The sequence below is a fragment of the Cervus canadensis genome, chromosome 6, assembly GCF_019320065.1.
Source record: "Cervus canadensis isolate Bull #8, Minnesota chromosome 6, ASM1932006v1, whole genome shotgun sequence".
Lineage (NCBI taxonomy): Eukaryota > Metazoa > Chordata > Mammalia > Artiodactyla > Cervidae > Cervus > Cervus canadensis.
In genome coordinates, this window is record NC_057391.1 from 12,187,512 (window position 1) to 12,211,536 (window position 24,025).

Here is a 24,025-nt window from a genome sequence, read left to right on the forward strand (position 1 = left end):
GGCACCTGGGTCTGCACTCAGCATGCATTATCACATTTAATCCTCACAACACTATAAGACAAGTACTATTATTATCACTTTACTAAGACTGTGAAGAAAGCTGAGCACCGAAAAATTGATGCTTTTGAACTATGGTGTTGGAGAAGACTCTTGAGAGTCCCTTGGACTGCAAGGAGATCCAACCAGTCCATCCTAAAGGAGATCAGTCCTGGGTGTTCATTGGAAGGACTGATGCTGAAGCTGAAACTCCAATACTTTGGCCACCTCATGTGAAGAGTTGACTCATTGGAAAAGACCCTGATGCTGTGAGGGATTGGGGGCAGGAGGAGAAGGGGACGACAGAGGATGAGATGGCTGGATGGCATCACCAACTCGATGGACATGAGTTTGACTAAACTCCAGGAGTTGGTGATGGACAGAGAGGCCTGGCGTGCTGCGATTCATGGGGTTGCAAAGAGTCAGACACGACTGAGTGACTGAACTGAACTGAACTGAAGGTTCAACAAGCTAAAATAAATTACCCAAAGTCACTGCAGTAAGTGCTTACCCAGTAGCCACATCAACTTTCTCATCCCCAGAGTGCCTGACTTTTGTCCAGGTGCCCTCTCCTCTCCACCATGACTCAGGGAAGCATAACTCAAGTGGAATTTCATTACTTTAAGCCAATCACAGTAATTCCTTACATTATGCTGGTGATTGGTCTAGGACGGAGCACATGACCTAATTCTGGCCTGCGGGAGGGCATCGGGGGAGTTTCCTTGCCTATAAAAGGAGAGGCCCAGTAAGAGATGGACAACCCCTTCTTCCACTGAACACTGTCATTTATGAATGTGATGACTAGAACTACATCAGCCATCTCATCACTATGAGGCACTAACATGAGGATGAGCCAACATGCTGAGGAGAGCAGCCAAAGAGATGGAAAGGATCTAGGTTCTTGTTGTGTACCTTGATGGGGTCCTGCTTTTCTGTTATTTGCAACGTAACAAAGAGAATGTGAACTCTAGATAGAGTCCAGGCCCAGACCTTATATCTCTATGCCCCTCTAAAGATTAGATACCAAGCTGGTCTGTTAAGTTCCACAGACCCTGGGATGGTTCCATCCCTTTGAGTCTGGGCTTGCCAGAGTCAAACCTAGGTAGAAAACACAGGCCAAAGCCCAGTCTGGCCATCAAGCCCTGAAGGACAAGGATCCCAGCAAGGGCCCTCAGCAGACCCCCCCACAGTGGAGGGAGCTCCTGGAGCCAGCCCCCGCCCCTTGGGAACCAAGTTTCATTTCATTCTCCCTTTCACTGCCTTCCTCTGCCACTGCCCCGTAAATCTCCAGTTTATTAATCCTTTACATGAAGCAGTCGGTGTGGGATCCTGATTTACTCCCTGTTCATAAAATGCTGAGAAATTAAAGGTGGAAAATACCCAGAAGGACACAGAGGCTCTGCCGGGGAGCCCCGGAGCAGTTCCTGGCCTAGAACCAGGCCCTCTCTGCCCTTCCCACCGTGGAGCTCAGAAGCTGGGGATGTCACACTGCCTTGTCTTCCCCGCAGCCACCTCTTGACTCCTACTCTGCCCAAGGTGGGAAAAGGGGTGCCGCTGTCTCCCTGCAGACCATTGCAGGGGCTCCTACTTTTTGAAGATTTCCTCTTCATACGTCCCTTTTGCTGCACATGGTGGGGAGGGGAGATCAAGTTGGGGATCAAAAGTAGGAAGCTGATTAAAACAATTCAAATCCCAAATATGATACGTCACACATTCAAAGACATGAACAGGAGGGAAAATGGAAACATTGTATTAAGTGACTTCACCCACCCAGGTGTCTCATTTGCCTGGATCATCCTCCTCATTTCTCCAGTCTCTGAGGGTTCCTCAATATCATTCCACCCCATCACTCCCCAAGACCTTCCAGGTGCTCAGAACACTGACAGACTCTAAAATCCAGCAGCCAAATTCCACCTCTTCTCCAGTAGTCAGGGAGAGCCACAAGCAGGCATCAGGGCCTCATATCAAGGATGAGGACGGTCCTAGTTCAGTCTAACAACACATCTTTAGCCCAAGGTGCCAAGGATGGCACTAGATACTGAGTCCCTCTTTGACCAGATCCCTGCTCCTAAGCCCCTTGCTATGGTTTTGCAGTTACAAGACTGAAATAAGAAGAGTGCCAAGGGAGCAGGAATATAGGCCACTTAACCCAGTGGAGGGAGAGGAGTTCAGGGAAGCCTTCCTGGAGGAGGCAGTATCTGGGCTGAATTTTGAAAGACAGTAAGAGGCAGCCAGACAAAGGAAACAGGGAAGGGCACTGCAGTCAGAAAACAGCGTGAGCAAGGCTCAGGGGTGATGCAGCACTGCGTGTTCTGGGAGACGGGAAGTGGAAACAGGTTGTTATCACCAAGCATAAAGCACAGGGTAGATTATGGAGAGGGGACGGAGGCAGCCAGGCCTTGACTGCCGTGCTAATAAGTTTTGACTTTATCCCAAGGGCAACAGGGAACCATTAAAAAGTTTCCGACAAGACAGGGACATGGTCCAGTTTTCACTTTAGAACAATCCCTCTGCCTGCCATTAGGAGTGTGGACTAGGGGGACAGGAAGCAATGAGGGAGACCCCCCCCCAGCAAAAGATGGGGAAGGGTCAAGGCAAAGCCGAGGGCCCCTGAATGAGGAGCAGCTCTTTGTTCTGGGGGCATAAGCCACGTCTGCTAGGGGCTAGACTGGTCGAACAAGGAACAGCGGGGGGCAGCCTGGGGGCTCTGAGGCTGGGGAGAGGAAGGGCGTGGTGAGGAGGAAAGCAACTTGAGTCTCAGTTCTTTGAGCTGCAAGGGGTCCCCGGTAAGCCCCTGCACCCAGCTGGCCACAGTTCACAGGCAGTTTCCTCATCATCCCCAAGCACCCCAGTCCCTCCTGCCTCTGCTCAGCCTCCATCTCTCTTCCTGCCCTAGGTTGGGGAGAAGGCTCTGCCCACCCAGGTCCATTTCCTCCCTGTGAGAGCGGACAGCCAGAGAGACAGAGCCAAGATGGGCAACCCACCCCCACCCCTTGCCTGGGAAAGACTGGACTGTGCTGCCTACCACCTCATATTCAAAATTCACCTCCTTCCTTATTCTCAGGCCCCTCCTCGAGCTGGGCCTGGCCCACACCCCACCCGCCACGCGGCACCTTGCGTGCACTGATGCCCTCACGCAGCTGCCCCCACCATCAGGTTCCACGCTTGGGTGCCGACCCCCCTTGCGCCTCATCACACTGGGTACTGAGTCTGCTCATTTTCACCAGGTGCACTGCCTTCTCAAGGCTGGTGCCACCCACAGCCGGGGGACGAGGCTCCCCACGGGGACTTGGGGATGCGGTTTCTTCCTCATGGAGCCCAGTCTGCCCAGAGAAGGTGTGTTCCCTGAAGACAGGTTGTCCAACGCCTGTCTCCGTCCCAATCACTTTCTCTGCCAAAAACAACCACCGTGCTGCCAAAACAATGCATTCAAAAGTGATGTTCTCAGGAATTCCCTAGTGGTCCAGTGGTTAGGACTCCATGCTTCCACTGCAGGGGGCACAGGTTCAATCTCTGGTCGGGGAACTAAGATCCCACATGCTGCACGGCAGGGCCAGAAAAAATGTAATGTTCTACTATTCACTTGGAGAAAAGGAAAACTGCAAGCATGTTTTCGGTGCCTAACACATGTCATTATCTCTAATTCTCCAGTAATCCTGTAGAGGAGCAACTCTGGCCACCATTTTACAGGTTACGAAACTAAGATTCAGAGAAGTCAAGCCATTTGCGCAAGTCACACAGGTCACAGTCTGAGCCTGGACCTCCAAGCTCTCCTGTGCCTTCCACCGGCCCACAGAGAGGCCCACGTTTAACCTTGGGTCATATTACCTCTCTGGCCTCAGTTTCCTCTTCTGCAGAGTGGGAGAACAGGAAGACCTCCCTTATAGGTCGGTGTGAGAGAACTGAATGAGATGATCCATAGAGAAGCTGGCACGTCATACCCTCCCACACGTAGCCATCCTCTGCTCCTCTCACTGCCATCTGGAGGGTACGCTGCCCTCCCAGTGCTTGCCGGGTCCATCCACACTTCGGCCCCTTCCTGGGGTGGGCAAGGAGAGGTACCCTCCTGCATGATAAGTGAACCAATAAACCAATCTTTTTATCTGAGTGGGTATAAATTATAGCAGGAAGCTTTTTGGGTTGGTGTCTTCCATGGCATTAGAAATACCATTAATTATGTATTAAGTGTTTGAAAGGAAAAGACATCAGTAACCTATAGGATGTATTTGCATAGTAATAGAGGATTGATTAGATGCAATATCTATACTGAGGGCTACTGGGATTCAGGTCCCCGGCTTCACAGTGATGGTAAATTACAGCCACAAAAATCTCTGCGACAGTAAATAATGGTGTCCCAATTGCTGAAGGAACTCCCGGCGCCTGCTGATGAGAAGTGGGCAGCCACTCAGTCACTTGGGGCAGGGAGAACAGGACAGGGCCCCACATCCCCACTGCCGGGGGTCTGATTTTCATGGCGGGTGACTCCTCCCCCCAGCCCAGCCCTGAGCTGGGCCACAAACACCTGCTCAACTCAGTCTGCAGATGCTCCAGAGAAAGGCTGGAAGCTGCTTCCTAAGCCTGGATACTGCTAAAGGCGCTTCTGCAATTCCCTCTGGGAGTTAGATGTTCGAGTAAAAAGAAAATGCATGTGTTGCTTCTCAAGCTGCAAGGGTGCGTGTCCCCTTTTAATGAGGAGACAGGGAGGGTTGGAGGAGAGCCGCTCTGACTCCTGGGGAGATGAAGGCCACCGAAACCCCTGTAGTCTGGAGCCCAGGCATGCTGCCCGGAGATGGCAGGGACAGGATCCTACCTGAGAGGCAGTGACAATAATGCCAGGCAACATTGATGAGTGTTTACTGTGTGCCAGGCCCGGGCTAAGGCTCTGCATGGATTAACTCAACCCTCAAAGCAGCTTTGTGCGGCAGGTGCTATCATAACCCCAATAGGTGAGGAAGCTGAGGCACAGAAAGATCTCCCCGAGATATTAGCATTGCCCCCCCTCACCTCCTTGGTGCTTTTACTGAAATGTCGCCTTCTTTATCATTTTATTTACTTCCAGCTGCGCTGTTACTGCATGGGCTTTTCTATAGTTGCAGTGAGTGGGGGCTACTAGTTGTGGTGCACGGGCTTCTCATCGCAATGGCTTCTCCTGTTGTGCAGCAGAGGCTCTAGGGTACGCGGGCTTCACTAGTTGTGGCCCATGGGCTCAGCGGTTGCAGCTCCCAGGCTCTAGAATACAGGCTCAATAGTTGGGGCACGTGGGTTTAGTTGCTCTGTGGCATGTGGGATCTCCCCAGATCAGGGATCGAACTTGAGTCTCCTGTATGGGCAGGCAGAATGTTTTTTGCCACTGAGCCACCAGGAAAGCCCTAAATGTCACCTTTTAATTGAGACCTTCCTTAACCACTATTTAAAACTGTATTCCCATCCCCACTCCCGTCACCTTCAAACATGCTCTATCATTGACTAACTTATTTTGTTCATAGGCTGGCTGCCTCCACTAGAAGGTAAGCTCCACAAGGGCACAGGTTTCAATCTGTTCATCTTGTATCATTCACTGCTGTATCCCCAGCAGCTAGAACAGGGTCCAGCACAGAAGAATGTTCCATGAACATGTGTTGAATAACTAGAAGTTGAGTCACCTGTCCAAGGTCACTCAGCTTTCAATGGCAGAGCTGACATGCAAACCCAGGCACTCTGGTTTCTGACCCAGAAAGGACCTTCTCCCACTGCTGAATGAAACTCTGTGGGCAACCATGATCTCTCAGCCTCCGTTACCCTGACCTGAGATGGGAATACCAGGGCTTCTGGCAGCAGTCCCCATCTGACTTTTTGTGGGCAAAGACAAGCAGACTTGAAAACAGACCTTCTCCAAATAACCCTTGTGTGATGGACTGAATGTCTGTGCCCCTCCCCCTCAAGATTTTTATGTTTCAGCCCTAATCCCAGAGCAGTTGTATTTGGAGTTCAGTTCAGTTCAGTCGCTCAGTCGTGTCCAACTCTTTGTGACCCCATGGACTGCAGCACACCAGGCTTCCCTGTCCATCCCAGAGCTTGCTCAAACTCATGTCCATTGAGTTGGTGATGACATCCAACCATCTCACCCTCTGTCGTCCTCCTCCTACCTTCAATCTTTCCCAGCATCAGGGTCTTTTCCAATGAGTCAGTTCTTCGCATCAGGTGGCCAAAGTATTGTAGCTTCAGCTTCAGCATCAGTCCTTTCAGTGAATATTCAGGACTGATTTCCTTCAGGATGGACTGGTTTGATCTCCTTGCAGTCCAAGGGACTTTCAAGAGTCTTGTATTTGGAGTAAGTATTTGGAGTAAGGAAGTACTTATGGTCAAGTGAGGTCATAAGAGAGCTTCCCAGGTGGTGCTAGTGGTAAAGAACACACCAGCCAATGCAGGAGACATAAGAGATAAAGGTTCAATCCCTGGGTCAGGAAGATCCCCTGGAGGAGGGCATGGCAACCCACTCCAGGGTTCTTGCCTGGAGAACCCAATGGACAAGGAGCCTGGCAGGCTACAGTCCATAGGGTTGCACAGAGTCAGACACAACTGAAGCGACTTAGCAAGCATGCATGTACATACGGGGTTATGAGGGTAGGGCCCTGATCCGATAGGATTAGCGTCTTTCTAAGGAGGTCACCAGAAAGCACTCTCTACCTCTCTCCCCCTGCCACCTCCTGTGATTGAGCACATACCTAGGAAAAGCCATGCTAGCAGGTAGCAAAAAGACAGCTGTCTGCAAGCCAGGAGGAGAGCTCTCACCAGAACTCAGATTGGCTAGAATCTTGATCCCGGACTTCCCGCCTCCAGAACTGCAAGGAGATGGATTTCTGTTGTTTAAGCCACCCAGTCTGTGGTACTGTGTTACAGTGGTCTGAGCAGATTCACATACTCTGTCATCACTGAGCACTGAGTGGGTCTCTCACCTGCTCAGGAATGCTGATGGCTCCCCGCTGCCTGCAGGGGAAGGTCCAGACTCCAGCATCTGGTCCCACACGTGCATTAATTAACTGAGTGATGGTGGCTGAATCAGAGCCCATTCAGTGCCTCCCCAGACTGGCTCTGCCGCAGCTGCCTCCCACATCATCCATCAGCTACTTTTTCACAGGAGAACCAGGCTGCCACCCCAGCACCTCATCTAACACCACCTCTATCCCACCACCTCTCCCATGGGGTGAGACCCTGGCACAGCCTCCCCTAGCATTGCCCAGGTTCCAGTGGACAGAGGAGGGGCTGGCTCTTCTCACCTCTGGACTCGCTGAGACACCATCTACAGGGTCTGGGATTCGGCTTCCCCAGTGGCTGCCCAGAGGGACCAGGTGATGTGACCCAGAAATGCAAGGGAGCAACAAGAGACCAGATCCTGGCAGATAGAGTCTCTCCCTTCCACCCTAAGCAAACTGTCTGAGTCACACTGGTTCCACTGGGCTTAACCACAAACATCTCTTGTGAGGAAGCAACTGGCTTTCCTTCCTCCCTTCCTTGTGAAGCTGTGGCTGGTTGGCATTTGTTTTTCCTCCCTTGTTGCATACCTTCCTTTTCCTCTCACTCTCTTTGGCCTGGGACTGCACCCCTACCCCAGGGGAAGCAACAGCACCAAGTTTTGCCTTAATCTCTGTTTTCTGGGAACCTAAAATCTACTCAGCCGTGGATGGCCTTTGGTGCCAGCAGGGCTTTACTCAAAGATCCAAAGAGAAGATGAATCATGACTTTGAGAAGGAAATCAGACACAGCTACCCCTTTGATGGGGGAAGTGACCCAAATCCTTGGAGACACAGACCCAAGAATCTCCTGCTTCCCATGCTGCTTCTGGAAACCCTTCCACCCATGGAAAGGTAAAAGCAGCCCAGGGAACTTGACTTCCTGAAAGACACTGAAGGGATTCAGGCTTGTTGCTAGTCTGAGGAGCATCTGATAAACAATTGCTACTAGGGCGTAAAAGACATGCTACAGAACCTCTGCTTTCAAATGGAGCCCATGAGAACTGGTGATGCTAACACCTACTGAGTCTTTATTATGTCCCATGCACTAAGCCAAGCCCTTTACCTCCACTGTTCGTGTAATGTTTACAACAACCCTATGTACTGTTATAAGAATTAAGTGCTATTACTGTCCCTTTCCCAGATGAGAAAACAGGTGCTCAGACACGTTTGGTAACATGCCAGAAACCACGCAGCCGGGACTCAATGCTTATATCTAAAGGGCTAATGTAGAGCACAGTGATGGCCCATAAGGAAGATACATTGGGAATATAGCCTTCCTAGGGAAGCTTTTCAGGTTGGTATTTACTGTGGTGTTAGAAATATTATTAATTCTGTACTAGGTATGGATGTAATATACAACCGGATAAATATAATTAACACGGCTTTATGATACACACAAAAGTTGTTAAGAGAATAAATCCTGAGTTCTCATCACAAGAGAAAAATATTTTTTCTATTTCTTCAATTGTGTCTATATGAGATGATGGATGTTCACTAAACTTACTGTGATAATCACTTCATGATGTATGTAAGTCAAATCATTATGCTGCACACCTAAAACTTACACAGTGCTATATGTCAATTACAGCTAAATAAAACTGGAAGAAAATAAGTGAATATGTGTGTGTATGTGTATATAATGTATGAGGTGTTTGAATAGAAAAAACATCTTTGGCTCCTTTGTTTCCCATGAGGTCCTCCCCAGCCAAATATGGGTACAAAGGTGCTGAAGCGTCCAAAGTGACCCTTCCTTTACACCCCACAGGGGGATGTTGGTGGGTGCTTGAGAAGCAGGCAACAGGGCGCAAGTCGGAGTGTATTTGTCTCCAGCTCTGATATGACACAGTTGGCTCTGGTCACAAGCAACTACCGTGGAATAAGAACGTGTCCTCCCCAGCTGCTCCTCCCAGGGTCCCAGCACCTCTATCCACCGACCAATCCCTTTGTTCAAAGGAAGGACAAGCAGAGGTTTCTGAGCTTTCATCCTGCCCTAGTCACCCAGTTTTGAGAGGGAGTCCTGGACCAGAAAGAGTAAAAGCAAACGCCACACTTCTTAACATAATGACCTTGAAGAAGAGCAACTCCATTTTACCTTGAAAAGTGCAGAACTGAAAGCACAGTCTATGTAGACAATGCAAATGATATGCATGTAATATGCAAACTCGAATACAACTAACCCAAGGCCAGGCCAGGGCGAAGGCACCCGGAGGCCTCTAGAGGGAGGTGGAGGTGAGTGGACCTGGGCAGTCAGGGCCTGGAGCCAGAACCAGGCGAGGGCTTTGGGTGGGAGCACCTTAGAGGGGACCCAGGTCCACGGCACCGTGAACCCTCCAAACCCCATGCACTCTTCCAGTCACACCTACACTGCACCACACACACACACACACACACACACAACACTGCTGTCACCACACCAGCACACCATTAAAGCACACACAACACCCACAGAAACACACAGAAATGGCATGCTGCCATGAAACTCGGACACGCAGACACCAGTCACTCACAAAGACACAGACTCACACATCTGCCCACTCCACCACACATCTGAAGACACACATGGATGGAAGCAGACACACACTAGTGAAAACATACTAACACAGACACAGACACAGAAGCGCACACCTCCATGCTGACCCAGCAGAGCCAGTCTGATCAATCTATCAGGAAAAGAAAGAAATCGAGAGGTACTGAATACCTAGGTCCTCCCTGGTAGCTTGGTGGCAAAGAAACCACCAACCAAGCAGGAGACGTGGGTTTGATCCCTGGCTTGGGAAGATCCCCTGGAGAAGGAAATAGCAACCCACTCCAGTAGTCCTGCCTGAGAAATCCCATGGACAGAGGACCTGGCAGGCTACAGTCTGTGGGTCACAAAAGAGTCAGATACAACTGAGCAACTAAACAACAAGAACAACTGAATACCTACTTCGCACCAGGCAAGATGCAGGAACCTGAAATCCTCATTTGATCTTCACAAAGCAAAGTTAAGGAGGGGCGGGGGTGTATATTCCGATATTTAAATACTGACGAGGAAAAGGAGGCCCAAAGGTGAGCTGATAGGCTAGAGCTTACAGGAAAGTAGCACAAAAGGAGACCCCGCTAGGGAGGGCATCATGAAGCCACATCGTTCCCCTCCCCCAGCACAGCCTCCCTGGGCAAGAACACAGACATCACTGCCAGCTCTTCCTCCTCCACCTTGTGGTCCTCCCGAGCCAATGGTTAACCTCTGGCTTCCTCAGAGGTACTCCTGCCCTTCTCCATTCGGCCCTTTCATCACTCTGCCTGGGGTGTGCCCTACCACGCAACCTTACATTAATTCTGGCCTTTGTATAATCTAATTTGGAGGTCTCCTGGGGAAGGAAGGCAATCATTTCTTTCCATCCAAATGGGATACAAGACTAGATTTTCAGTCTCTGCCTGTCTCAGGGTGAATGTTCACATTAGAAAAATGATGCTTTCCCCCAAAGTATACAAACTTTAAATGCCACTCTGCCCACCACTTCCTACATGCATACACATACACACACACACACACACACACACACAGAAAAGGAATTGTGCTTTTCAGAGCAAAAAATGAATAAGATTTCTCACTCTCTATTAAATCAGCATGTCACTTTGGGCAAGTCACCCACTGTCCCAGGGTCTCAATTCCCTCATTTGCCTTGTTTGAGAGGTAAACAAGCTAATTCTCAAGGACCCTACCTCGCCCACCTTCCATCTCCCTGAGACTAGTAGTTACCCCTCAGTGTTCCCCAGAACTGTCCCCTGACCTTGGGGACTCACTGCTAATGCTGGGATCTGAGAAGAGCTAAGGCCTGGGCCCTGCCAGGGTAGGACAAGGGCAGCCACAATCCCGGAGTCAGGATTCAGCCACCAGCCCTGGCCTCTCAGCTTGCCTACCTGAGATATCTATGTCCCCTTGGTAGCCTCAGAGGTTCAAAAGGGATGTCAGCTTGGAGCTTATTATATTTTATAATACCTTAAGATATAATAAGACTGTGATTTCAGAGCGAGCTAGAACAGTTGCAAAATGCCACATTGATGGTTTTGAGTGTATTTTAGGGCCTTGAGCTCTCTTCCCAAATTAATATTCATAGGGACAGGCATGCCATTTATTTGCATATGTAGATTGTTGCTCATTCACTGCAGGATAAAAAGTTTTGGGGTGTTTTTATTTATTGTAGTTATTTTAAGCTTGGATGATAAACCAATCAAGTCAGGCAGGGGAAGGGCAGCTTCCAAGGGCAGGAGTAGGTTTTAAATAATTTTTGATGCGAGGAAAGGCATATCCCAGATACACAGGGGTGAGTCATCCCAACCCTGACCAATGAGCAGAATCAATTCCAGGACGGCTCTTTCAAGGTCATCCCTTTCAGCCCCTACCTCAGAAAGCTTGGCCATCCCACATGGCCCCCCACAGGCCCTTGGGAAACCAACCCCAACATTATCACTCAAGGTCACAGTTGAGAGGCAGGCACAGGTTTGAGGTGTGACTTTGGACAAGTCACTTGAGCCCCCGTTTTTGAGGATGGCGACCTGTTTTGCAAAGTTGTTGTAAAATACACACTAGAGAGTAATAGAAATGAATGGTGGTGATGATCACATAACATTATGTAGTATTTAATACCAGGGAAATGTACACTTCAAAATGGTTAAGGTAGCAAATTTTATGTTATGTGTATTTTATCACAATAAAAATAAAATTTTTAAAAAAGGACAAACTTGAAAATAAATGCACCAAAAAAGTGCTTGTTAAAGTGTGAAGCCCTAATCAAGGTAGCTGTTGTTAAGATATCTTTTCTCCTGGGATCACTGGTATCCACCCCTCCCAAGTGCCTTCAGGGAAGGCACCATCTCCTGCTACTGCCATCCACTGGAGGATCTGAGAACCATTATTCTGTCTTTACTGGCTTCATTCCTCTTTTCTGCACCAAATAACACCCTGACCACTCCACCAGAAAGCTGTGAGTCCACTGGGAGAATCTAGTGTTTCTCAAGTTACTCCAGAGTCCTTGTATTCTAATCACTCAAGGCACCTTGAAACCTGGTGAGGGTCTGTAGGATGGAGGCCGTGAAGCCTGTTAGCAAGTTCAGGGACTCGGAGTCCTACAGACCTGGATGGAGTCCAGATGATCCCAATGTCCAATGGGACCTTGACTGCTCAATCTCTCTGAGCCTCAAGTTTCTCATCTGTGCAACGGGGCTAACACTATTCTACCTACCCCTTGAGACAATGGTACCAAACAAAAGTACCAAACATTTCTGTTACTAGGATTGCAGAACCATCAGCCTCACTTCTAGCATTAACTCTTTCAGACCACTGGGGGCGCTGTTTCCAAGCGCTCAACATTTGTTCTCAAGCTGGAGCTCCTTAGGCACCAAAGGATCATCCTGGTGTTGTGGTTTCATTTCAGGGCTCAAGGAGTCACACTCAGTCTGAAGACCCAGCTCTGCCTCAGTGTCTGTTGTTGCACTAGAATTCCTTTAGTTGCCCTAGAGTTCCTTTAATTGTCATGGGCTAATGAGAAAAAAAAAAGTGGCCGCCTAACACACAAATGCTTTTGTGCCAAGGTCTGGCCAGATGATTCCTCAGCATGTTGTTAAGAACAAACATTCCAGCTAAGAAAAGTACTGGGAGACCTGAGTCACCACAGCGCATGTGGTGGAGTAAGCGACCAAAACCATGATCATGTCACAAGGGCTGATTTAGCTTAGCACCATAACAGCATCTATCATGTGAAATTAATATTGTTAATCTGAATGTTAATGGCTTTGTAGTTTGCATTTTAATTTATGAACTTGTTTGAGCGCTAAGATTATGTATGAGTTATAAGCCTAAGCTGTTGATGTCTAATTTCCTGTTTATATAGATTTAAATATTATTATATTAATAATTTAAGACAATATTAGAGGTCTGTGGGAAGCATTTTCTCCCTCTAAAATGGAGCCATCTTTACACTTCTCAAGTTTTAAGACCATTGGCCTAAAAATTAATGCAGAGAACAACCTGGGAAGTAGATAGAGTCTGTAAAAATCAGGGTTATTGTTCATTTTCTTCTACAGTGGATGGGAAGAGGGGAGGTTTGGCTGAGAAGAAACTGCAGTAGGTGAAGGTTAAGTGATTTGCCCAAGGTCACTCATCGGTCAGTCTCCATACTCAGGATCCCGACCTTGGATGTCAGGGAAGTCTCAGAAATCTTAGGTAAATCCCTTCTTCCTTCACTCCTGAAGCATATTATTCTGAACATTGAGTATTCCTATTGAATATTCATATTGACTGAAGAATAAAGGCTAATAAGTGACTTTCTCTGCATCCTGGTTCCTCTCTCCCTCACCCCCGAGCAGAGCCAAACTTTTATCCAAGTCCTGAAGAAAGGTAGATCCTATGCCAGCTCCAAGCAGAGGCTCCCAGCTCAAAGTGTTCCAAGGAGATTCAAAATAAAAGTTTTCCTATCTATTGTGAAGGGATAATGAATGAAGAAGGTTCCACCCACAGATCTCTGCAGAGCCTGGCCCTTTCCCACTTCTGACACCAGCATCTCTGATAGGCAGACACTGAGGCCAGCTCAGGGCTGGCTTCTGGGAGAAGGACTAAACCAGTTTTGAGGAGGTAGTTTGTTAGAAAGGTAAGACCTACACAGACAGAGCCCAGGAGAAGGTGAACCAGGCAGCAGGTAATTAAGAGCTATGTTGTGCAGTAGAGAGGTGGGAGTTACAGCAACTCAGGAAAGAGGTAGATCAATGAGAGATAGCAGAGATGGAAATCCCTAGAAGGTGGGGTGCCAGAGCTGAGATGTGAAGATTGAGTGGGACCTGGCTGAGAGGAGGGACGTGGTCATTTCAGCCAGTGGTCACAGCTGTGAGAGGATGACAGTGTTCCTGAGGCATTGAAGAAGCTAGAGATGGGCAGCCCTCACCTCCTCCCAAGTTCCCCTCCTTCTCTCCACTGCCACCTTCCTGCCTATCCTTGGACTTACCAAGGGAGTTCTCACCTCAGGGCCTTTGCACTTACTACTCCCTCTGCATTTCAGGTACCCCTTACCCCCAGATATCCACATGGCTTCCTTCCTCTCAGTCTCTGCTCAATTGTCACCATTAGAGTGGCCTTTCCTGACCACACTGCATTCCATCACCATCTATTGCAATGGGCACAAAGTATATAGTATGCTCACTTTTTATCACCTGTCTCCCCCACTTCAGTGAAAAGTCCTGAAGGCAAGGGCTTTGTTTTGTTCCCTGCTATGTTGAGTATATGATCAATGATCAGTGTCTTCAGAATGAATGAATGAAAGGAAAGAAGAATGCTAAAAGGGGCTGAAGAACACCACTCATAGCTCCTGGAGGTAGCAGAGACCTCCTCCCTATTGGTAAGTCAGCAGTGTTTTCCTTCCACAGGTAAGACAGTGGAGACACAGAACAGGAGTGGTACCAGGTGAGGGTGGGTGGATACAAAGGGTCAGAAGGGCGTAAAGGGAGGGTGTAGGGGTTCAGAAAAGCTGGCTCAGATCCAGCTTGATCCCACTGGCAGAACATTTTTTGCTCTTAAAGGAATCTCAGGATCAGGCTTGAGGGTGGCAGGAAAGATAGTCAAGGTATTAATAAGAAGATGAGGGATCAGGACTTCCTTGGTGGTCCAGTGGTTAAGGATCCACCTTCCAATGGAGGGGACACGGGTTTGATCCCTGGTTGCAAAACTAAGATCCCATACACCATGGGGCAACTAAGCCCGCCAGGCCACAACTAGAGAGCCCACTTGCTGAAACTAAGACTCCATGCAGCCAAATAGATAAATAAAATATCTCTTTTCCAAAAAGTAAGAGATCAAAACAAGCCACAACATAACAGGGGGTGGAAGATCTTCAGGAAAGAGTCATGGTAAACGTCACAGTTTTAAAAGTCCCCTGGCACACCAGTGAGGGCCTGAGTCTCATCAGAGATGAGAGATGGAAGGAGGAAGGGGGACAGAGCAATTGGGAAAAAGAGACTGGGATAACAGGGCACCCACAGGTCAGGAGAACATCCGGAAGATGTATGAAATGGAGCGTAGAAGAGAGAACTTGACTTTGCCCTCCCTTTGCCTCCCGCTGCTGAGTAAGCCTGGAAGCCACTTAACCTCTCCCAGCCTCCACTTCCTCATTTGTAAAATGATGACCATAATCCCAACCTCAAGGGTGGTTACAAGGCTGAGTTCAAACAGCTCCTAAAATTCACCTAAACAAGTGCCTGGCATACAGCAGGCAGGCATTCATCAAAGTGAGTCTCTTCTCCAAATTGAGGTTAAGGAAAAAAACGATGAGGATGAACTGACTTTTCAGGTAAATAATCTTATTCCCCTTATTCCTGATTTATTAATTCAATAAATATTCACTGAAGTGCCCTGTGCTTGCAGGTCACAACTGGATACAAAGAAGGACTCGCTTTCACCCCATCTCAGACCTTGATAGCCTTACATCCAATTGGGAAGATGAGGAGCATTGCAATAAAATGCTGAACAATGACCCCAGAGCGTATTGTTAAGTACCGAATTTGTGGTGTCAGCAATAACTGCTACAGAAATTCAGGGGAAGGAGAGATTGATGCTTCGCGATCACTATGGGCTCTGGTGGTCCGGGATGGTCTAATGAGGATGCAGCTCTAACCCTGGCCTTGAAGGAAAGGGTGGTTTGACTTAACCACAGAGAAAGGCAGAATTTGAAGCAGAGTCAGACGTGATAGTGAGCCGCACCACCAGGAGAAAGGATGCAGGCAAGTTGCGGAGACTTACAGGGGTCTGTTGAGGAGTTTGCACTTCATCCAGTGAGTGCTGTGGGGAAAAATGTAAGGTAATGAGTGGATAGAAATGACATTTGGGGATGACCTGGAGGGAGATAAGAGAAGCTGTGAAATAGCACCTCAGGCAATATCATGGGTCTGTAGCACGTATTCTAGGCTCATCACCACCTCTGTACTCTAATTACTGACCATCCTGTTTGCCGAGCACCATAGAATGCTCTTCCTAGCATGGTTGGCCTGCAAGTCACAATTGTCGATTTATTCTCTGGTCGTTTGGCCCCACGACCCCAAGGCACTATGGCTTGCGGCTCGGAGATCAGAGCAGGAGGCTACTGCCATCACCCAGCATGAGATAGAAAGAACCTGCACAAAGGGAACGTCTCATACCAGAAAGAAGGACTTATATTCAAGAAACATAATGAAGAGAAAAGAAAGTCAGTGCTTTAATATTTGAAAAAGAGGGAGGCAGGCATCAGAAGTGTTGCTAAGGTTTTGAGCCTAAGCATCTGGGAAGACGGCGCTGCCAACAACAAGAATGAAGAATCCAGAAGGGCAGATGGCTTGAGAGATGGGAAGACATTAGATTCCACTTTAGGCATATAGACTTTATGATAGCAGCCAGATATCCTAATAATAATAGTATCTAATCAGCAACTAAAACGTATGAGATTTGGAGACTGATGGGCCGTTCAAAGGAGTGGAAACCAGGAACTGAAGACTGGCAAGGAAGTCACTGTGACTGCCTCCCAGAGCAGCAGACTATATTTGGACTGTCAAAGACAGAAAAGAGATAAGAACCCAACTTGGCTTAAGGTCCCATTTCACCACTGAGAAAAGAAAAGCAAGAGACAGTAAGTTGGGCAGAAGCTCATAACCCATCCATACTAAGATGCTAGAGTTCCAGTATGCACTATGAACCACCTCCTCTAAGAAGTCGTTTCTAACTTCTGTGGCTCCCACTGATGTTATACTCCTCATACCATGGTTGGCCTGCAAGTCACAATTATTGATTTACTCTCTTGTTCTGCTGCTGCTGCTGCTGCTGCTAAGTCACTTCAGTCGTGTCCAACTCTGTGTGATCCCATAGACGGCAGCCCACCAGGCTCCCCTGTCCCTGGGGTTCTCCAGGCAAGAACACTGGAGTGGGTTGCCATTTCCTTCTCCAATGTGTGAAAGTGAAAAGTGAAAGTGAAGTCGCTCAGTTGTGTCCAACTCTTAGCGACCCCGTGGACTGCAGCCTACCAGGCTCCTCCATCCGTGGGATTTTCCAGGCAAGAGTACTGGAGTGGGGTGCCATTGCCTTCTCTGACTCTCTTGTTCTGTTCTCTGATTATTTGATAGTCTACATGGTCTAGACCTTACAATTCTGCTGCACTAGATTATAATTCTTCAATGTCAGAGATCAAATCTTCAAATAACTTTATGCTTCTTACATACTAATCAAATGCAGTTATTGAGTTAAATCATATCTAGTTTCCCAATAAATTCCCATTACACTGATGAATAAGACCCAAAGAAGTAAAATACTTTGCTCAGAGTCACAGGGCTAAGGAGTACAAAAAATTAAAACCCAAGTCTTAAATGCTATAGCAGGTATTGTTGGTTGCTCCTTTCTTTTTTCCAAAAGCATTCTAATTTTTTTCATTTCTGAGACTCAACAAATCAAGATTATTTTAAACCAGTTATGGTGGTCTCCTTCCCTTGCCTGTGGTTGGCTTATGCATGGACATGTGACTCACAATTCAGCCAGTGAGACTTGCAGGAAAGTCTACTGAGCCTTCTGGTTAAGGTTCCCCTCCTGCCTTTTCTGCCTCTGCACATCATCGTAACGGTGTAATACCTGGATTTGTTACAGCCAGCTTGTGACCTTGAGACCAAGAAATGATGAAAAGAATTTGTATCTTTGATGATGTGTTGAACCACTGAAAGAACTAAGCTTGGGGCAGACAGCCCACATCTGTTGTAGTAGGAGATGCTAAGCCATAATTGTTTCAGCCAGTTGAATCCAGGTTTTTGCTACATGCACCCCTGACTGATACCCACACCAATCAAGGGCTTTTATCACTACAGTACCTGAGCCAAGCATTATGGCAGATACATAACAAGTAAAATCCTGTTCCTTGCCCTCATTGTGCCTTTCCCAAGATTGGACCTTCAATAAGTATTCAATCTATATTTGATTAATTGATTCTCCCTTTGCTCATCGGTTATCTTTCTTCCTTTTACTCAGCTTCACTGATTATCTCTAAGTTTCAGCTTCACATTTGCACTGTTGGTCTCAACATTTCTACCAGGTCCTTGCCCATCGCCTCCCCCCACCTCTAAGGATCAAGCCAAAAGCAACGGACTCACACTTTGCCCACAGAGACCATCACTGAAAGTCCGCGTTCCTAAATATTTGTTCTTTGAAATGTCTTTCTCAATTAGATCTCACCCAAATGTTTGAGAGTCAGGCTGAATTCCAACTTCCTGCTCCAGAACAGACATGTTGAGCCTGCATAATTACTGCAGCCGGCTTTATTTGCTATAAAAACATGGATTTTTTTTTTGCTCCTTCTCAACTGTAAAATAATCAATAAATAGAATCCAGATGAAAAATGTCAGCATTTAGGAGAACAATTCTTTTATAATTCTTTTCTTTTGGGTCTAATTAACACATTGGGGATAAAATGTGTTGTTACACTTACCCAACCCACTAAGGTGAAACAAACTCTCCTGCTGAGATACAGCTTCACATCAGAGACACAGGTGAAACAGACAGACAGTTTCAAAACATTTTGAAATGTTCCACAAACATCTGTAAACCTGTGAGGTGGACTTCCTCCAATGCTTGTCTGTTCAACTATTCAACTTTTTCCTCTGTCCCCTATGAACATATTACATAGATGCTGTCAAATGAAACATAGATAGTCCCATTAGCAGGAGAAGCAATCTCTCTGACTTTCTTTTAAATGAAGAAGACATGCCTCTTTGGACAATGACCACTGGGGCCATGAAAGTTTCATGAGGGGCTCTTGGAGTGGATGGCATCTTTTCAATTATAACAGTGCTAAAATAAACCCCCACAGAGCCACAGGGCATCGAGTCTACATCCCAACACAGGACACCTATTTATTCCTTAATTATATTGCAATATATTCTCTCTGTATATGTACTGATGAAGACAAAATATTCTTTTAATTCTAAGGCCTCCTGGTGGGTAAGGCGGAGGGGATCAACCCTAGGCAAATTCTTGGAGTTCTTAGAACTAAATCACAGTCTTTGTTCCAGGCTCCCTCACTGCATCATCTCAGGAAAATCACTCCCTTTCCCTTGTTCTCACATAGTAGTTCTTTCATTGTGGTCCTGGCGCCAAGAGCATCAGCATCACCTGGGAACTTGTTAAAAATTCAAATTACTGGGCCCACTCTGGACCTGCTGAATCAAAAATTCTGGGGGTGGAACACAGCAATCTGTGTTCAAGCAAGCGTGCTGCACTGAAGTCTGAGAAGCACTGGTCTATAAAACAGGAAGCAAAGAGCATTATTGTAAATTGAATCAGGGATAAGGGATACCTGGACTTTTCAGAGCCTGGGTTCCTTTCTGAATAACTGTCTCAAACTGCAGAGTAGGACTCCATTTACCCATCTGTACAATGGGGCTACAGCGTTCACCAAGAAGCTGTGGGTGCTGGAATTTAAGAAGTAAGTGGTTACCTGGCACCAGTCTCTATGGATACCTAGCAAGATCATAGTTGCCAGTGCTCAACAGCTCCCTCCCACCATACTCTGACTGGCAGAAGCTCTGCAGAGCAGTCCTCCAATGCCACATCTAAGGTCATCACTGCAGCTGCCTCTGGGTTACCCTTGGCAACCAGGAGCCAGAGTCATGGTAGCCCACAGAATTTTGAATTCCCATAGCCAGTAGCCTCAAGCCTTTTTACCTCAGAGCCTTGAACCACTAGAGAGGAGGCTCGGGATTGTTCTGTTCTGTTGCCCCATTTCAGCAGTTCTTCAGACATCGCTTATGTTCGCCTCCACTCTACATCTAGACTTTAAGCCTGAGGATGACACCTAGAATGCCAGCCTCGTGAGGTATGGGACTCTGCCTGACTGGTTCATGGCTGTCTGCCCACTGCCTGGCACAAAGCAAGAGCTCAAGAACTGTTTATTGACTAAGTTTTCCTAGCACTGTCCATAGTAAGTTCAATCATAAGCCCCAAACCTTCAAGTACCTAAAAGTTATGTTTGGAAAGGGGCAAAGAAACTATTTCAAACCCCAGGGAACAAGGAGAAAAGGGAAAAGGAAAAGCAAGAGACTGAATATTTCCCAGCTGAAGCCAGAACCCTTGGCTCATAGGGCACTCAGCCAATTGCTCACCTTGAATCTGGAGCTAGAAGACTTCTGGGCCAGGGTTCTTTCTGAGGTGTGTGTGGGGGGGTGTCTTTTGTTTTTGCATATTAGAATTCTCGTGCAGGAGAGGCGGGAGCTGAAGGATGATAAGGCATTGACCACAGGTTCTGGGCATGATTTCTAAGCAGTGGGTCTTCTAACTGCCCTCCTGTTTCTCACTCAAAGGCCAGTTCTCACTGGTCCTGACTCTGCTGTCTTTTGACCAGACACTTAATAAGAGCTTTTCTACCCTCTCAGGACTCCAGCCTCATGCACAAGCCAGGTGATCCTACTCCCTCAATTAGAAACCTACCCAAGGCTCAATTCCAAACCCTCCTTTCCCCAGGGACCACCCTGGGCCCTTCCCCTCCAAACAGTGATTTCACCCGGGAAGCCTGTACTGCCCCCACCCCCCCTCCTTGGCCACAAAATAGTGACTGTTCTTTCTCTGTAGACTGCACATTATGGGACTGGGCAGAGTCTTAAGAGCTCCCTTTACCCCCAGACTTCAGTGCAGGCACAGGATAGATACTGGACCAACTGTACCTAAGTGATTTGTCCTGGGGGGTGATCGGAGCCCAGCACCTAACAAGAGACCAGCCCTCTGCCTCTAACCTCACGCACACCGAGTCCTGCAGCCTGCAAAGGGCTTACAGTGGCCTGGCTGGGAACACTTGCCGGGCGCTGAGAACGTGGTTAGCACAGAGTGCTGGGGGGAGAGGGGGGATCCCTGAATGAGAAGTCAAGAGACCTGGTTTACCGTTCCCTTACACCCTTAACTAGCTATAAGCGAATCCTTTCAACTTCTCTGGGCCTTCTTTTGCAGATCTGTGAATTGGGAAGAAGAGGTGGAGACTGCAGTCGTGGATCTTGAATCTCTAGCGGCTTAAAGAACGTGTGAGCAACGCAGAGAGCCGGATGCGCACTAGGGGAAACCCGCCAAAGGAGCTGAGGATGGGGTGACGGTGGATTCGACGCCCTCGGGGACCCCGCCCAACTGGCAGGGGACAAGGGCCGAGGGACCCTCTCCAAAAAGCCCCAGCTCTCAGTCCCACGAAACAGGCTCTAAACCCTTCAAAAAAAACCTCTCCAACAGCACTCCAACAAAGAGGCCTGCGAAGCCGGGGTCCCGCTAGCTCCGCAGAAGCCCAGCTGGGTTGAGTCCAGCCTCCCGGACTCCGGGAACCGGAGGACTCGCGCCCCGGGCAGCTCGGAAAGACGCCCCCTGCAAGCCTGCGCTCGCCGACACCTGGCCGGAGCATTAACCCATGCTTTCCCGGCAGAGCGCAGAAGGGGCGCTGATGTTCCGGCAAGAGTACCCTGGCCAGAGCGAGCTGAGATGGCCCGGAGCCCAAACCACCCAAAGGCCTCCTCCAACCTGCCCGAGGCCTCGTGCTTTGCAGGCCCGGGGGGATGGAGCGGGAGATCCTGAAGCGGAGACAGTTCGAAATATTTTTCTAAAGAACACGACCACACGAGAGGGAGTCAGACCAGCCTCGCAGCGCGGGCTAGCGGGGACGGATCCCGAGAAGCGGCTACCCTAGGGTGGAACCCCGAAGTCCAGGTCGGGAGAAAGAGCCGGGGCTCCAAGAACCGTCAAGCCAAGGCTCGGCGCTCCCAGGTTCCGGTCGAGGGGGCGGCTCCGTCCCACAGATGAACGTTGAGTCCCGAGCGGAACGATTTTGTATATTTTTCTTCGTATTTTTTCAAGCAAATCAGGAAAATAAACCAAGTGCAGGGGAAAAGCGTCTGCGTCTGCTGCTCCAAAGGGCCACAACCACCAACCACCCCCATCTCCAACACCACCCCCCCAAGGCTGGGCGAGAAGTTGGGAACTTCGGCACCGCGCTCCAGGCGCGCACTGGCAGTGATTCGCTTCTCTCAACTTCGGGATCTGGGGTCACGGCCGCGGGCAGTAGGGACCTCCGCGGAGTCGACCCGGACTTGCCCGGGTCGGGCGTCCGGGAGTTCCCCGAAGAGAGTCGGGACTCCGGGACGAGAAAAGAAGGAAATAGACGTTCGGTTTCGCGCCTCTAAAAAGCAAAAGTGCGCATGGCACCTGCCGGGGCTCGGCTACATGTAGCTAGGCTCAAGGCTAGCCACGGCGGGGGATCTGGCCGCGCCCCGCAGGCTCTGCACGCGGACCTCGGCGCGCCAGGGGCCGCTCGGAGGTGGGAGTCCCCAGACTTAGAGGCGGGCAGGCGCCCTCCCCGGGACAACCGCGCCGCGCCGCTGCGCTCGGGTCTTCCCCCGCCGCCGGTGCTGCGTCCCGACTGCGGAGAGAGAGCCCGCGCCGGGGCGCCCCGCGTCCTGCCCGGACCCCTGGCATTCTATCCACACTCACCTCCTCCCGCACCGAACTCGGCTTCCGCAGCCCGGACCCCGGCTGAGCACCGGGGATCCACGGAGCCGGTGGAAAGTTAGTCGAGGGAATGCAAAGCCCCCTCCCCGGGGTCAGAACCCCCCAGCCCCGGACCCCGTGTGCCCCCAGCGCTCCACGGCTCCGCGTCCTCGCCGTCCCCGCCCAGCCACCTACCTGCTTCGCGGCCCGCCCGGGGCTCAGCCGGCCAGTTGCGGTCCTGTCCTCCGGAGCCCGAACCGCGCCGGAGCGCCGGGCCAGGAGCCGGAGCAGCTGGCAGTCCAGAGCCGGCCGGCGAGCGGAGGGAACGGCGGGCGAGAGAGCGAACCGGCGGGCGGCTGGAGCCGCGGCTGCTGCTGCCGCCACCGAGCCAGCCCCCACCCGCTCCGTCCCTCGGTCCCTCCTCCCTCCTTCCCTCCCAGCCTCCCTCCTCCCTGCTCGCGGCTCCCTCCCTCCGATCTCTACCCCCCGCCCCCACCTCCTGCCTCTTTTTTTTTCCTTCTCCCTCTCGGTTCCTCTCCGACCCTGCTCTCTCGATCTCTCTCGCTTGCTCTTCTTCCTCCTTGCGTCTCTCTCTAGCTTTCCTTCGGTTTCCCTTTTCTCCGATTCAACCTTTCCTGACCTCCCGTCTCACCTCCCGCCAACAACCACCCCACACCCAGCTTTCCGTTCTTTCCCTCTTTTCTCTCCGTTTCCTTTTTTCTCTCTCTCTCTCTCTAACCCCTTTCTACCTCTTTTTACTATTTTTCTCCTCCTTTTAACCTTTTCCCATCTTTACCCTCCTCTCCCATCCCTACTCAGAGTGGCCTGACAGGCGCCTGAGTCTTTCAGCTCAGGTCGGGGAACCCCACCCCCTGGAGGGAGGAAGCCCCCGGGGGTCGCGCTGTTAACAGGCTGAGGAGGGGAAGAGGGGGCCGAGCCAGGGCCAGAGACGAGGGCTTGAGAAACCGCTAGGCCGGGGGGGGGGGGGGGGGAGGCTAGAAGGCCAAGAACCAAGAACTCGGGACAGTCAGGACTCAGCCAAGCCGCGCTGAGCCGCAAACTGAGACGTAGAGACGACGGCAGGGACCCGCCTGGCTGAGGTCTGCTCCAGAGGCAAGGCCTAGACCATCACTGCTCCTCGTGGTCCGGGAAGGGCTCCTCCACTGACCCCCAGAAAGCGGGCGCAGGGGACGGGCCGCCGGAGGCCTCCCACTCCTTCCAGCCTCTCTGCCTGGTCCAGGCTTCCGGGGCCACCAGGACAAAGCCTTCTCCCTCCAAGAACACCTTTGGCCACTTCACTGCCCCACAGCATTCTTAGGGGGTCTAAGCCAGGCGGAAGGGGAGGTCCTGGTTTGGAAGTGACAAAGGTGACAAACCCCTTCTTCCCACCCACCCCGTCTCCAAGCAATGGGGAACTTAACCAACCACTCCTGCTTATCAGGGGGAGAGTAGCAGAAAGGTGCTTTGCTGGTGTGGTTTGTCTCTTTTTCTCCTTGAACTACCACAGACC

The 24,025-nt window shown here is 49.8% G+C and overlaps 1 protein-coding gene across 18 annotated transcripts in view; it reads right to left on the reverse strand.

The window, feature by feature from the left end:
• The window catches only part of MEGF11 (multiple EGF like domains 11), a 382,331-nt gene extending 359,360 nt beyond the window's left edge, over positions 1-22,971 (reverse strand). For all 18 annotated transcript variants that reach the window (XR_006269888.1, XR_006269889.1, XR_006269890.1 and 15 more), the window contains exon 1: positions 22,711-22,971. The gene's annotated coding sequence lies outside the window, so the exon portion shown is untranslated. The remainder of the gene's footprint in view (positions 1-22,710) is intronic.
• Between the last annotated feature and the right edge of the window lie 1,054 nt (positions 22,972-24,025).